Genomic DNA, 13,713 nt, shown 5'->3' on the forward strand with positions numbered 1-13,713 from the left:
GAATTCATAACAAGTAAATGCAGCAAGCCAAAGTAACCTTTCCTCGAAGCCGTGAAACCGGTGTTTAGAGGCACAGTAAAACTTTGTTCTCTAAAGGCTGTTGAGCAAAACACTTTTTTTTCCAAGACCAGACAGCTCGGAATCAGCTTTCATAGTTGGTACACAGTAAGCATCACTACAAATCTCTGTATTAAGTACTCAAAGCTTTTACTATCATCCACAGATTTACAATCTCTGTGGCAATTTTGGGCTGGCACAATTAGATCATCTCAAAGTTTGAAATAAACTAATTATACTGTTTCTTGAACAGGAGTTTAGTATTTAAATCATCCAAGAGGCCAACTATTAGACTTAAAAAGGAAATGCTTCTAATTTCAAATTGCATGCAGCAAAAAATGCATTTTATTGATTATACTCAAAAGGGAAGGTTTAAGATTCTGGAAGATTAAAAAGGGTTATAACATAGTTAATCACAACTCCAACTTAAATCTCTAAGTCTGTAAGAGTTATAATGTCTGCTAGCAGCAATTAATGGCCACCACTCTTTGGGCTGTCAAATTATAGTATTGTGGCATTCAGGACCCTGCTTGATCAAAGTCTGGGACAAAGGAAAAGTCTACCAAACTAATACAAGACCATATAAATTGAAGAGGGATCATTCTGAGATGAGGCACATTGCCAAACACATGAATATCTAATGAAAAGAATGCATTCAAAATTTACTCAAACTTTCACAAATTATTTCATAAAAGACAGCTGGCCAGTGATTCACATTACTTGAATTAATATGCCTCAAAACACAATATGCTCTATAGCTCTTATAGCAGAAGACAGTATGGGCAAAGTAGAGTTTTAAAATTCATCTCAACTTCTACTTCTGCCTTGCTTTTATTTGGAAAAAAAAGATGAAAACATTTTGTTTCATTTCAGCCAAAGAAAGGGTAACAATTCAAACACAGCCCTGTAATAGTTCAGGCTACAGAGATTTCCATGACAAGTAGCTGTAGCAGGTAAAGATGTGGCTATCTATGCAGTTGAGGTTACTTTCTCCAGCCTCTTCTGATCAGCGGTGCTAGTCAGACAGAAAAAGGTGGTCTTAAGCCATTAAATCTTAAACCATTTCAGTAGAAATCAGCCACCAGAACTTGAACTGTGTATACAGTTCAGTGGCCCAAACATCTTTGCAGACAACGCTCCTGTAAGGCCACCTGCTGGCAGAACCACTATGTCTAACAGCCACGGGAGGTTAATAGGACAGGACCTTTAACCTATCTATAGACCCGAGGTTTGATATGATGCCTTCAACTATATTGGATACCTTTACCTACCACAGAACAGTCAAGCCCAGGCAAGATAACCACCTGGGAAAGGAAACATGACAACACATTGCTAGGAGTAATAGATCCAACATCTCACACACTTATTTACTCACTGGACTACAGCCTTGCCCTGAGAATACTCTTTGGTTTTAATTGAAAAGTTAGCAGCTCCTTTTCCACCATCATGCAGCCAAGATGATCCTGGAACCTAATGAAGATGGGTAAAAAAAAAAACCCACCAGAATGCCAATACAGAATAAAATTATTGTTGCCAGTTGCCTGTCTTCCTTTTTTTTTTCCGTATCTCCAGAGCTTAGGATCTTCATTGCCCAGTCCTCTAATCCAAGTCTAGACAATGATCAAATCTAACACCAAGAAGCTTCCAGCTTTTTTTAAACCCAAGTTGTTTCAGGACTGGGCCAAAGACTCATCACATGCTAAGTTAAACACGAATGCAGGGATCTTGGGGGGTAGGGTAGAGAGTGTAAGAGGGAACAAGCCACTGGCTGACAGGTTGATAGCAACAAAATGTGGATTTTCTGCAGCCAAAGTCTCTCTTCTAACTACGCCCTTTATCCCCATTTTCAGTTCTATCACTGCCATGATTAACACTTCCTCTCTGCATAATGACTCAAAAATCTTTTGTAATAGGCAGGTTCAGTCTATGGTGCAACACTTCTGAATTGCTGCTTTGCTTTTGTCTTTCTACCTTCCCCATTCAGTTTTGACTTTCTGGCTTTCACTCACCCCCTATAGGCAGGTGAAGAAGCTATAACAAAAGTTTGAAGCTGAAGCATTCAAAAAGCTTTCCCTTTTGTAAAACATAAGGAAAAACATATCAAAGGGTGCTGGTTAGCATGTTTTACTTCATGTTTCAACTTGCTGTTTTGTTCTATTTCTACTGTAGTTTTAAGAGGTATTTTTTACACAACAGGATAACATGCTGCGGCAAAGCTCAAGTGCATAAATGGTGACTATCTGCCTGAAAATAATTTATTTGCAAACCAAAAACTAACAGCAACTTTGAAAGACTCCTGAGCACCAATAATGAATATCCAGGCGAGATAAAAAAATTAAACAAATTTAAAGAGTTTAATGCATTTACGTCCAGAGCCACAGGTAAGCGCTCTGCAGTAATAGGTAGAAGAATCATCCTACAAAAAGGCCAGAGGCATTTCTGGGGTATGAAGTCAGAGCCAAACACCATAGTGCCTAAAGACCCATGTACTGAATTGCTGAGATTCGCCATCAACTATTTCCTTGCTAGTGTCTACATACACAGAAAAAGCCGGTTACGCTTTATTACGCTTCCCACTTTGTGGCATTACAACATATACACATTAGAGCAACAAGAATTAAGTCACTGTAGAGAGAAAACAGATGAAAAACAGGAGAAATCCACACTCAATCCCCTATCCTCCACAGCATTCTGGGATGAGATGAGAGTAGAACAGACACCCCTGTAACAGGGACCACCACACGCGGTTCTACTCAAACCTAACCTAGGATAATACAAACATTTTGTAAAAACCACATGCTTAAAGACTTCTTAGAATTTAAGGGACAGGCATAGATCAAATCTAGGGAAGGCCCTCGGTTGGTCACCAATGTGTGACAAATCCACCTCAATCAATCAATAACATTTTTTCTGGTAACCCCATTGAAAATGGGTCTGTTTCAATCTCATTTCATTTAAATGTGTCAAAGCAGACATTACTCAGCTGTCTAAAAAATTAAACCTGTCCTCACAACTGCATGTATAAATACAGAACATATAACCTTAACACACGGATCATGAGAGGAGTTTAACAGGAGTTCGGATCCAAATTTTATTACGCATCAATAGGTTTGAACAAGCCCTTTGGAGACTTCTTCCATGGCTCTTTCAAAGCACTTTACACACCTCCACCAACCTGTGTTAGCTGCTGAATGCTTTTCAAACTTTCACTGTTTTAAGAGGAGGCTCTGAACACTTTTGAAGGACTGGCCACAGCTCATCCTCTAGGCAGCATTGCAAAGCAAAGCAAGATATTCCTGTTTTAGGAATCTGAAATGCCTCTTTGCAGTTCAGGCAACTGTGGTTCTTGGATATACCATCATGTATAGGATATAGTACCTACAGACTGAAAAAAATTGCAGGTAGCATTTCTGAAGAAAACTGCAGATGCAACTAGACAGAATTATATTTAAACTGAGAAGAAAAAAGATAATACTACTAGAGTCAGAAGGTGAGCTATAAAGTTCTAGTCTTATTTTTGTATCTGATGATTACACACTTCACTCTGATTAGATATATGGCTTTTACAAGTAGGCATGATTTTATGCTCTCACTGTTTAGACAAGCTAACACATGCTAAAACTACAAACCAAATATCTACACTAGGATTTTATCCATCATTAACAAAACCTTTCTTCCTAGTGAAGATAATATTATGCCTTGGATTTGAGGACCAAAAATGCTGATTAATTACATTCCTGTTATTCAAAACCCTGTAGGCAGCAGCAAAACTGTCAAGAGTTGCCTTAATTCTGTACTATTGCTTCCCTGGGAAAGTGGACAACCTGCAGTTTTGACAAGCACTGTAACTATTTGTGGCTGAAGGTCTGTATATTAGCTCAACAAAAAAAAAAATACAGTACCTGGGGTTCTGTTGTTTCTCATTTTCAGAAGACAAGAACAGACACAACACACCGGTATCAGTCAGAGATATTGAGTAAAGGAACAGAACAAAACAGGAAATCCTTCCTTCCAATAGCTGAAAAGCGGTAAGTTTGCTACAGGTTAACTCAGGGTTGAAAATAAAGAATGACTATCCCTCCTCACAATAAAGTGAGTCAAGAAATCCCGACTTCTGACTCCCCTATCCATTTGTAAATGTCGACATGCATCTCACACCAGAGTCCAGGGCCCACATGTTCCAGTGGTTGCTGCAACTGCCTTGAGGTGAATGAGCAGGTCAGGAGGAACCTGTCTTGCTCAGCACACCTGGATATTTCCTAGAGTGGTCTCTCCAGGAGTGACAAATTGTTCTCAACTGCAGGATGCCACCTATTGTACTTTATTCTTCCAACAGTCCAGAGCCTGAGCATTTAGCAAACTTTAGTTCACAACTGAGTCACATTTGGCTATATGGCCTTTAGTCACATATTTCAACAGGTTTGCAGTGATACCCATTATATTTATAAACACCACAAAACATATATAAATAAAGATTGAACTGGACAGATGAGAACATCTTGTTTTCATTGCACTTGCCACCCAACCTAAGAACCACACCAAAAAGCTGCTGCATACAAATGGATTATTAAAATAGAGAAAATTTTAATTGAGTGCCTGTAGAGAAGTTTAATTTATTTTTATTAAATTACACAACCAAAGATGACATGTTACAGTCTCAAAGATTTCTTTGGGAAATGACCTATCAGTAGTAATTTTATTGCATTTCTACTTCCTGCATTTCAAAATGTCCATGAATATGTAATAAAAACTCTAGACACACCTTTCAGAGAATAGCAAAGTCTAACCATTGAATTTCCCATTTTAAACACTACAGAGCACTGGGAATAAAAGCTGCATAGCTAGTATCAGGAAAAACTATTCCTTGCTGATTCTGTGCTAGCAAAACTATTGTTAAACTGTGAAAAGCAAGCTGGAACAATTACAGAAGTTAACCTAGCTGCTGCAACACTTTCTTAAAAACAGAAGTGAGAAAACTAGAAGAGTTACAACTAAGTATATGATACTTAGTTACTTTTCTGCGCACTAGAAGATACCTACTCAGACATAACTACCTCAACAAACTGTTAGCAGATCCTTAAATTCAAGGCCAGTAGCAAAGCTATCACTGTTTAACAGACGACCAGTTTCCTTCACTATCCTACTAAGGTTCCACAAGGTTTCACGTCCTACATAATCCAGTGCCAGCAAAGAATGAGAAACCCACACTCAAAAACCCACCAGAGAGCCAGCTGCTGCATATTAACTACCTTAATTATTACTGTGTCTATTTGACTTGAGAAACTTTCAAGTAACTCTCAAATCCACTTAAAAAAAAAAATACTCAGTTTTCCTCACGTTTCAAGAAGTTTCAGGATATAGAGTCATTTTACATGAAACGTTCTTTTCTCTTGGTATGTTTATACCTCAGAACAGGTTGCTGCTCTTTGGCATTGCTAATGAAATACATTTTATACTGCTGACTGCTTATTGGAAACCACAAGTTATTTAAACACCTTTTTTTATTTCAATCTAAAAGTTTTGCTTTTTCAGAATAGTCATTCCAGTTCTATCTAATGAACATAAATAAAATGAACCAGTTAACATCACTTTTCCCCCTCATTGAGACCACAAATAAAAACTACCTTATGGATATTATCTATTTTGTCTGGGCACATCTATATTCAGGTATAATATCAATCATAGGCAGAGTAGCTCATGCATAAATAAATACAGCTTCAAATTCTCAAATAAAAGCCTGAGCCGAGGCTGAACTTAGCTTATTTAGAGCATCTTTTTTTTTTTTTTTTAACACATATGTATCATTGCATAAAGTTAAGCCAGTTGCACCACACCTAGTACACACAGAGGATATTAGGCGGAAATACCATCCCCAAGTAGTTGCTAACAATATTCAAGAGCTCCAAACTCTCGAGATAGTACCTATAGTGTCCTTGGTTGTGTGTGTAGTGTTTGCAGAACCCATCAGTGACAATGGCTCCATTGTATGAGCAGTACTGGTGTGCTGTGGCATTCACAGGCTCCGATGTTTAGTCAGAAAGTGAAGCAAAGTGTCATTGTGAGGTTCCAATTTACCAATTGCTCCAAAACATTAGTCAGATTTCCAAACATCCACAGCATGAAATTTCAAGTTTGTCTCTACAGGTATCAGGGGTTTTATGGCAACCATATAACTTCCTTTCTCCATTTAAGAAGAAACACATACATGTCACACCTCACGCAATAAGGTGTTTTCCTGTATTAGACAGAAATGTCTTTCCTACCCCAATTTGAGGGAAGGATAGGCCCTAAATCTTGGGAACACAACACTATGTGCTGCATAGACTGTGACCTTATTTCTGAAAGAGTACAACTGCCCATCTGCCTATGACTTAAGTTAAAACATTGGAAAGCTATGAAAGTCAGCACAGATAAAACATTATTTTGCAGAATAGCAGAAGAGTCAGCTCTTCTTCATAACACTACATGAAGCCAATAACTTACTCTTCATTACTGCGCATTCTATTGCTTTCCAGGGAAGGGAAGAGCTACTCCCTTCTATCTTTTAACAGTAAATCATTTTAACACAACTTCCCAGTGTATTTCTTTGTTAATGGAGGAGCACGTGAGTACACCTAAGATTGTTTCTCATCCACACATGTTTTTGTACCATGTTCAAGTACAAAAATGTTTTTAAATAACGTTTGTTAACAGTTCAGTCTGATAAAGAACTAACAAGAGTACCTTTAAAGGAAATGGAGATTTAGGGGGAGGAAGGGGAGGAAGAGAGTTGTTTGTTTCAGTTGCAGGAAAGATCAAAACGAAGACGTTCAGGTTGAAAAGAGAACATAAAAGATGACCCCAAATTGGAACTTCCACTCCCTAAATCTGCAAACTTAAGTCCCCTTGTTAGTCTTCATCCTTCAGGCTTGAAGTTTTCAAAGTTATCCTAAACTTAAACTCTTAGAGGGTTTTCATGGCTTATCTTTTTATCCTAAGAGAGACTACTCTGTTTTCCTCAGTTACAGTCCCTTCTAACAACACTACAGAGCTTTCCAATGCAATGATACTAAGACAATTCATAAACAGAACTGAAGAAACAGAGACATACACACCAGAATGCAAGAATATTATCCAAGCATTTCTCCACAAACACTTTAGAAAGATTTTGTATTGAAAGCTCTTCTGTAGTCAGATAAGAGACACACATGCAAGTCATTTTCCCCCTGAAGTCTAGCAAACAGGATTTTAATCACCAGTGGAAAATAACTAGTAGTTAATAATGAACAATATTAGGAAAACTCCCTCCCCCCATTTCAGACATCTATACTAATAGAAACAAAGGATATCCTTTCTTTAAAAAAACCTTTTCCTGTGGAGTCCCTTTTTCTTTAAGGCTATACGTCTAACAGTGTTTTGGCAGAGGATGGATGAGCTGAATGTGTCTCCTCAGTGAACTGAATGCCTCTTTTATCAAAAGAGGTAATTATTCCTTTTAAAGCAGAGAACATATAAGCTTGCATCATTTTGCACATGTTTTTCCTCCACTGAGCAAGACCAAATATAAGAGACTAATTCTTGGCATTAAAGGAGGAAGTGCTACAAATAAGTATTGACTTTTAAAGTTCAGAAGGACTGCTCTAATAGCCAGATTTTTTGCCGTTTTTTTCCTCTGATTAGGAAAGAATTTCTGAGGAACCACGAAGCCAAAAAACTTTAGACAATATGAAGTGGCCAATACCTGTTGTAGTAAAGCTGAAAGACACAAGAGCGATCCTATTTTAAATAAGTCTGGGACACATTTCACCACTGCTATAAGATGATGCAACTTCACTGAATCAAGAAGTTACATGCACTTAAACTGGCAATGACCCCTTACCTTACAAAACAGTTTATTGTTCTCTCCACAGCAGGTAAAGACACTCTTAGTGGAGTGAGTGATACATTTTTATTGTTGAGTCAGTCTCACCTTACATAGACTGGCTTATATGTTTAGTCTTGGTTTTCATTTGAAGGAAGGTATTTTCAGAGACCTTAAAAGCAAATTTGACTTTTTTACTTCTTGGCAGAAGGATGTTAGGTCTCTCCAGCGGCCACAACTACAAAGAAGTGGTAAATTCAGAGTTTACCAAATTAGACTTAATTCCTTATAACTCAAGAGCCAGGAGACCTCTGTAGCAATTACAGGCAAGTTGCATCCCTTTGGGCAGCATAGGTGAAATAACAGGAAAAGAGATTTTTTTACTATTCCTGAATTTGAGAGTAGTCGTCACTTCCAAAGAGTTCACTTTGTTAAGATCATTAATCTTCCCTACTGCTCTCACCTGATTTCAACTCTGAATCTCTTACCCAAGACAGCTCAAACTCCTGTACCTTGGAAGAAAAAGGAGCAGCTTCTTATCCCTCCACTCTGCAGAGCACAGACTTTGAAATTGTCACTTTCAAACATATCAACAATTATGTATTTGCAAAAATCAGTCTTGAAAGATGGAGGAAGGTACACAGTCCAAGGGAAAGACATTTACTTCTACTTAAGTCATCCCCTGCACTAGCATCTGAAGATACTAAAATAGAAAAGTGCTAGAAATAGACATTTCAAATAGCTGCCTCCTTTATTCCATGCAGGTGGGAGATCTTCCAGAGACGCACATAGACTGATGGAGACTAAACCTTTTTAATTGCCTAGCATTACATTATCTCACACTAGTGCACTGAAGGGATGTATGTGATGATGTAGTCCAACCTACTGGGCTTCAGAGTGCCAAAGTGTCCTAGAAAGGAGAGTTAGCATCCACAAGAAACTGACCTTTCAAAGAGGAAGTAGTTTCATACACAAATTTTACTACCATAAAAAAAGAAGATTAGAAACAAACATTAAAGCTAAACACAAATTGTGGCTTCTCCAGAGCACCTTTATATCTGTTTTCCTTACAATGTTCTAAACATCATAGTCTTTGGAGTACATCTAATTTGCTTCTTCCTACCTGTGTACCAAAAGAGAGAGAGGCTGACATAACCCCAAGGATTTCACCCAACCAGTTCTCAACTATCATTATAAAGTGTAAGCACAATACAAAGGCCTTTAATTTCCCTTACGTAGTTTGTCAGAGGTAAACTGCACTCACTTTATTACACTGAAAAATGCAAGTGTACCCATTGCGCATAAACAAACTCAGACTTTGATACTTTTAGTTAAATAAAATCTTTAGCACATAGAAAATCACTATCCCGTCAATTATTCACTTATACTTGGATGGGTTTCTGCTCAAATCTTTAAGTCTCACTGATCTACATAGATTTTCCTGCATATTCTAACCACATTTCCTCTTGTATTTTCTTTTGAAATTCTCAAGGCAGTCTAATAATCCATTCCACCTTCTGCAATGAATTCAAAGATGTTATATTTTGAAACAAGTATGTCACCTATATTTTTGATTTGTAACTCATTTTTTTCCTAGCACATACGTTGTTTTAATTTGAAATTGAAAGTCTGTTCTTATCATGCCACTTAAATTGCTGCCCCCCTTAAAAAAAAAAAATTAAGGAGGAAGACTCAAAAGAGCCAGATCTGTGATAAGCTATAAACTATGCTCTGACCAAAGTCATACGATTATAACAGTAGAAGTTTTAATATTTGTTTCCCATTGACATGCACCCAGGTTTGGCACAAAAAAAGTTTTCATCAGCAACAAAGCAAGATTACTTGGGAATTTCACTGAAAAAAAGTTGATCTCTAAAAGCAAATAGTTTTGAGAGTAGCTTTCTGTTTGGAGGTGCACAAAAACCTAGGTAAGTTTAGGCTGGAAAAATATGTTTAGTTTTTTTAATCCTAAAATACAACACATATTGAGAATCTTACATAGCTTGGACATATCCTTTTCCTTACTTTTGTATTCAGTTGCAAATCTCTTGTGGTATGAGTCACATCTCTCTAAAAGCATGCATACAGTAGTCAGCAGAATCCCCTGGTTGTATTAATGCACCAGAAAGAAAAACTTTGTTACTAAAGTCACCTTAAAAAAAGGGAGTCAAGGGTCATCAGAAAAGACCCAAAGTCCATTAAAAGTAAATAGCAGTTCGAAATTAATGTAGTTATGAGATGTGGAAAGAGTATCTGATTGGAACGCTGACGTTCTAAATCGAGTCTCAAAAATCAGAGGGCTGAGCTGGCAAATGGCAGCCCTGCTGTAACTGAAATGTACTGTCTTGCTATATTTAAAGACAATACCTCAACAGTTAAGTATTAGAACATTTTAAGTGAGATAAATAAGCATAAGACACAGGCAAATATCCTTGGTTATTTAGTCATCCTGAAAGCAGTGTGGAAGTGTGAGGGTGAGTTCAAAGGTCAAACTCTTCTTTCAGCTTCTGGCAAAGAAAAGAAAGCTTAGCCCATTTTACCTTAGGGAAGGGGGGGGACTGTTCTTTCCATATGCCAGCGGTAGTTACAGCATTTCATAACACAGGAAAGAGGGAGTGTATTTACATATACAGTGTATGGGATCTTTTACTAGGACAATGAATTCCAAATCAAGATTCAGGTTAGAAAGAGTTGGGACAACAAAAAGTCCCAAAGAACAAAGGGAAGTTAAAATTTACTTAACGTTTCCCCAGAGCTTCTTAATTACAAACTCTCAGATTTTTGTGACTAAAAGTTTATTGTAATCACTGTTTTGAAAGTCTTAAGTGAAACCCACAGTTCCCCTTTAAAATTATTTCCGATCACAGTAATAACTTAGCACTTTGTTCATATAAAATGTGATATTAATCTATCAACATAGTTCTGAATGAAAATATAGTAGTAAGGAGAAGAGGATACATTCTGAAGATTATAAATGCTCAAAAAGGAATTTTTTGAGTGTGATCTAATGAAAGGGGAAACCAAAATGAAGTAACCTTTTGTGTAAGACAGTCTGATAAAAGGTGCTAAAGTTTATTATCTTCCTCTTTCCAGCCCCTACCCTAAATCTTGCTCTCCCCACCCCTACCAAAACAAAGCAAAAAAAAAAACCCCAAAAAACCCATTATTCACTTAAAACGAAGAAAAAAAATCCTCTAATCCAAAGCCTGGAAGCCATTCTCTAAAGACTACTTAATATGAAACTTTGTTTACAAGATACAAATATAGCCTTCTTACCACATTCAACGCCAGAAAACATCCACTTATTTAAAGAAATGTTTTTTCTATTTTGATCAACAAGGACGTAGGTACTCATTTTAAATTTAAATTCGGCCCCAATAGTGCCATACGAATGTTTTAAATTCATATATGATATGCACTGTTTAAGAATGTTTAAACAAAGGAAGTAGGAAAAGCCTCAAAACACACAGCAAAACTTAATGGCTTCAATTTTAAAATATATACTGATTGCAGCATGGCACAATTATTCTTTTATGCTTACAGCCAGTCTTCAGAAAGAATAAGTGCAGTCAGTGTAGTAATTTGTCCCACTGGAAATTCTGTATAAAACATCTACCTAAAATAAACAAGGCTTCGCAGCAAGAATCGTCAGTTGCCATTAAGGACACACCTTAAAGTTCTTACCACACAGTAACTAAACAAGTACAAACTAGTGGTGACTGTTTGCTACTTTTGTCTGAAAAGTTAATGAGATCAATTCACTCCTCAGTATCAGATCTTAAGATAATTTTCTTAAAAATGCAAGAGACAAACAACCCCAAAACACGAATATCCAGGATTCGAGTGTCTGATGTTTTATCGGAATGCCTAAGGTTCTTGTAAACACGAATATAAACATTTAAACCTGACACCACGCAATACTAAAAGGTAAAATGCTTAACTGCTAAGAATACTGTGCTCTGGTACTGGAAGGCAGCTGTTGTTCCCCTGCCTTTTCTTTTGTTGTGCTTAATCTCATGTCAAGTCATTCAACCAACTCCAAAGCGATGAAGACATAATTGAACAACCTTAACTAAAAACTGATCTACTGTTCTTAAATAGCTATATATGCCGTTTAACGATTCAAAAAGGCTAACATATGAAAAAGAATCTATAGAATTTAAATCAGCAACTCTGGTGCATGCAGAAGAGTCGCTTGGCTGTAGGCCAAGCCAATCAATAATCACTGTAATAACCATGTTTCTAAAGTTATTTGTTTTTCATATTCATCATCCGAAAAACTTAAAGAGAAAACTTGAAAACTCGTACTGCTTTCAGGAATGAGCTGCGAGATATACAATCCAAGTGTTTTGCACAGAATTACAATATTGCTTATTAAAAAAATGTTACAGAAATATCAGTGATCACAAAGCCACATTCCTGATGTTCTAAACACTCTCCATATGCATTTAATTATAATCTCACTTAAATACTTCAGTTACAGAACTAGTAAAAGGGGAAAAAAAAAAAAAAACACACCTCCTCCACCCTTTCCCTCTTCCCTCCCCCTCTGCCAAAGAATGCAGTTTATCCCACTTATTTGAAACTGTCCTTTTATATTATCCAAGGAAACGCTTAAACCTTAGTGTGGACATCACAAATTAAAGTATTAGTCGTATTCCCAAACCTACAGTTAATAAGAGCTCCTAAGAGCAATAAAACATGGCGTTAAAGCATTTGCAAGCCATTGTCATAGCACTGTGCTCTGATACCTTTGCAGACACAAAACCAGCCCCCACCAACCAACAAGCATGTAAGCATTGGTCAGCAAGTCAATGCCTGCTATTCAACTTGTAGTTAGGCGTTTTATTTCTGTGTCTTCCAGATCATATCACTCCTGCATTTCAGGGCCTAATAAAATGTGAAGAATGATATGCTCCCTCTCTCTCCTTGCATCTGAAACTGCGTTATTTCCCTCTCTTCTTTTTCACACATTCTTACAAAAAACTTCCCTTTTCACATACTTCTATAAGAAAACATTTCACTGCATCTACTTCAGTTCCTATTTCTATTTTCGATTTTCACTAGATCCTTCTGCTACTGCCTCCCCCTCAAACCCACTGGTAGAAACTGATGTAGTTTTAAAGCTCTCAAGGTCATTTCAGAAATGAAAAAAAAAAAACCGTTGTTGCCTTAAAAAACCTTTAAACACACAAAACCCCTGAACTAAACCCTTTTCAAATTCAAACGCCTTTCATCAGCAGATCAATAACCCAACATAAAGATTTTTGTTCACCACCACTTCAAAACTATTACACTTCAATTCAAATACTTACTGGGAGTCACACAGCACATTTTATGGGATGGCTCATTAGAGTACATACAGACCTTACTTTGGCTGCAGGTTTTCTGTGTGGGAAACAAACAAATAAAAAAAACCCCCACACCCAGAAAGTCCAGTGGGTATCACGAAACAGGAATGAAATCCAATCTCTAGATATTCTAGAATTTTATTGTCCTCGCTTGGCAACGTCTTTTGTTGCTTAAGAAGTCAGTTGAGGCTTATTTATTTATTTTCTAAACTTCCCATTCCCCTTTAAAAAAAAAAAAAAAGAGAGAAACACGGTGCCAAAGACATTATCAGGAAGGGTTTAGTCTTGAAGACAAAGGTAAACGAAACAAAAACTGGCAAAACGGATCAATAAACTTTTCATTAGCCCCCCCCCCCCCCTCCGCCCCATGAGCCACTTACTACAAATCCTTCTTCCAGGAACATCTTTGACTCACAAAGAAATAGCCTCTTCCCGCTCCCCACCCCCCCCCCCCCCCCCCCGCAA

General features: G+C 37.3%; 1 protein-coding gene across 1 annotated transcript in view; it reads right to left on the reverse strand.

The window, feature by feature from the left end:
- ZNF217 (zinc finger protein 217) overlaps positions 1 to 13,269 on the reverse strand; it is a 27,698-nt gene extending 14,429 nt beyond the window's left edge. The window contains exon 1 of the mRNA XM_009326757.1: positions 13,213 to 13,269. The gene's annotated coding sequence lies outside the window, so the exon portion shown is untranslated. The remainder of the gene's footprint in view (positions 1 to 13,212) is intronic.
- Between the last annotated feature and the right edge of the window lie 444 nt (positions 13,270 to 13,713).

The sequence above is a fragment of the Pygoscelis adeliae genome, unplaced genomic scaffold (assembly GCF_000699105.1).
Source record: "Pygoscelis adeliae isolate BGI_AS28 unplaced genomic scaffold, ASM69910v1 Scaffold286, whole genome shotgun sequence".
Classification (NCBI taxonomy): Eukaryota; Metazoa; Chordata; class Aves; order Sphenisciformes; family Spheniscidae; genus Pygoscelis; species Pygoscelis adeliae.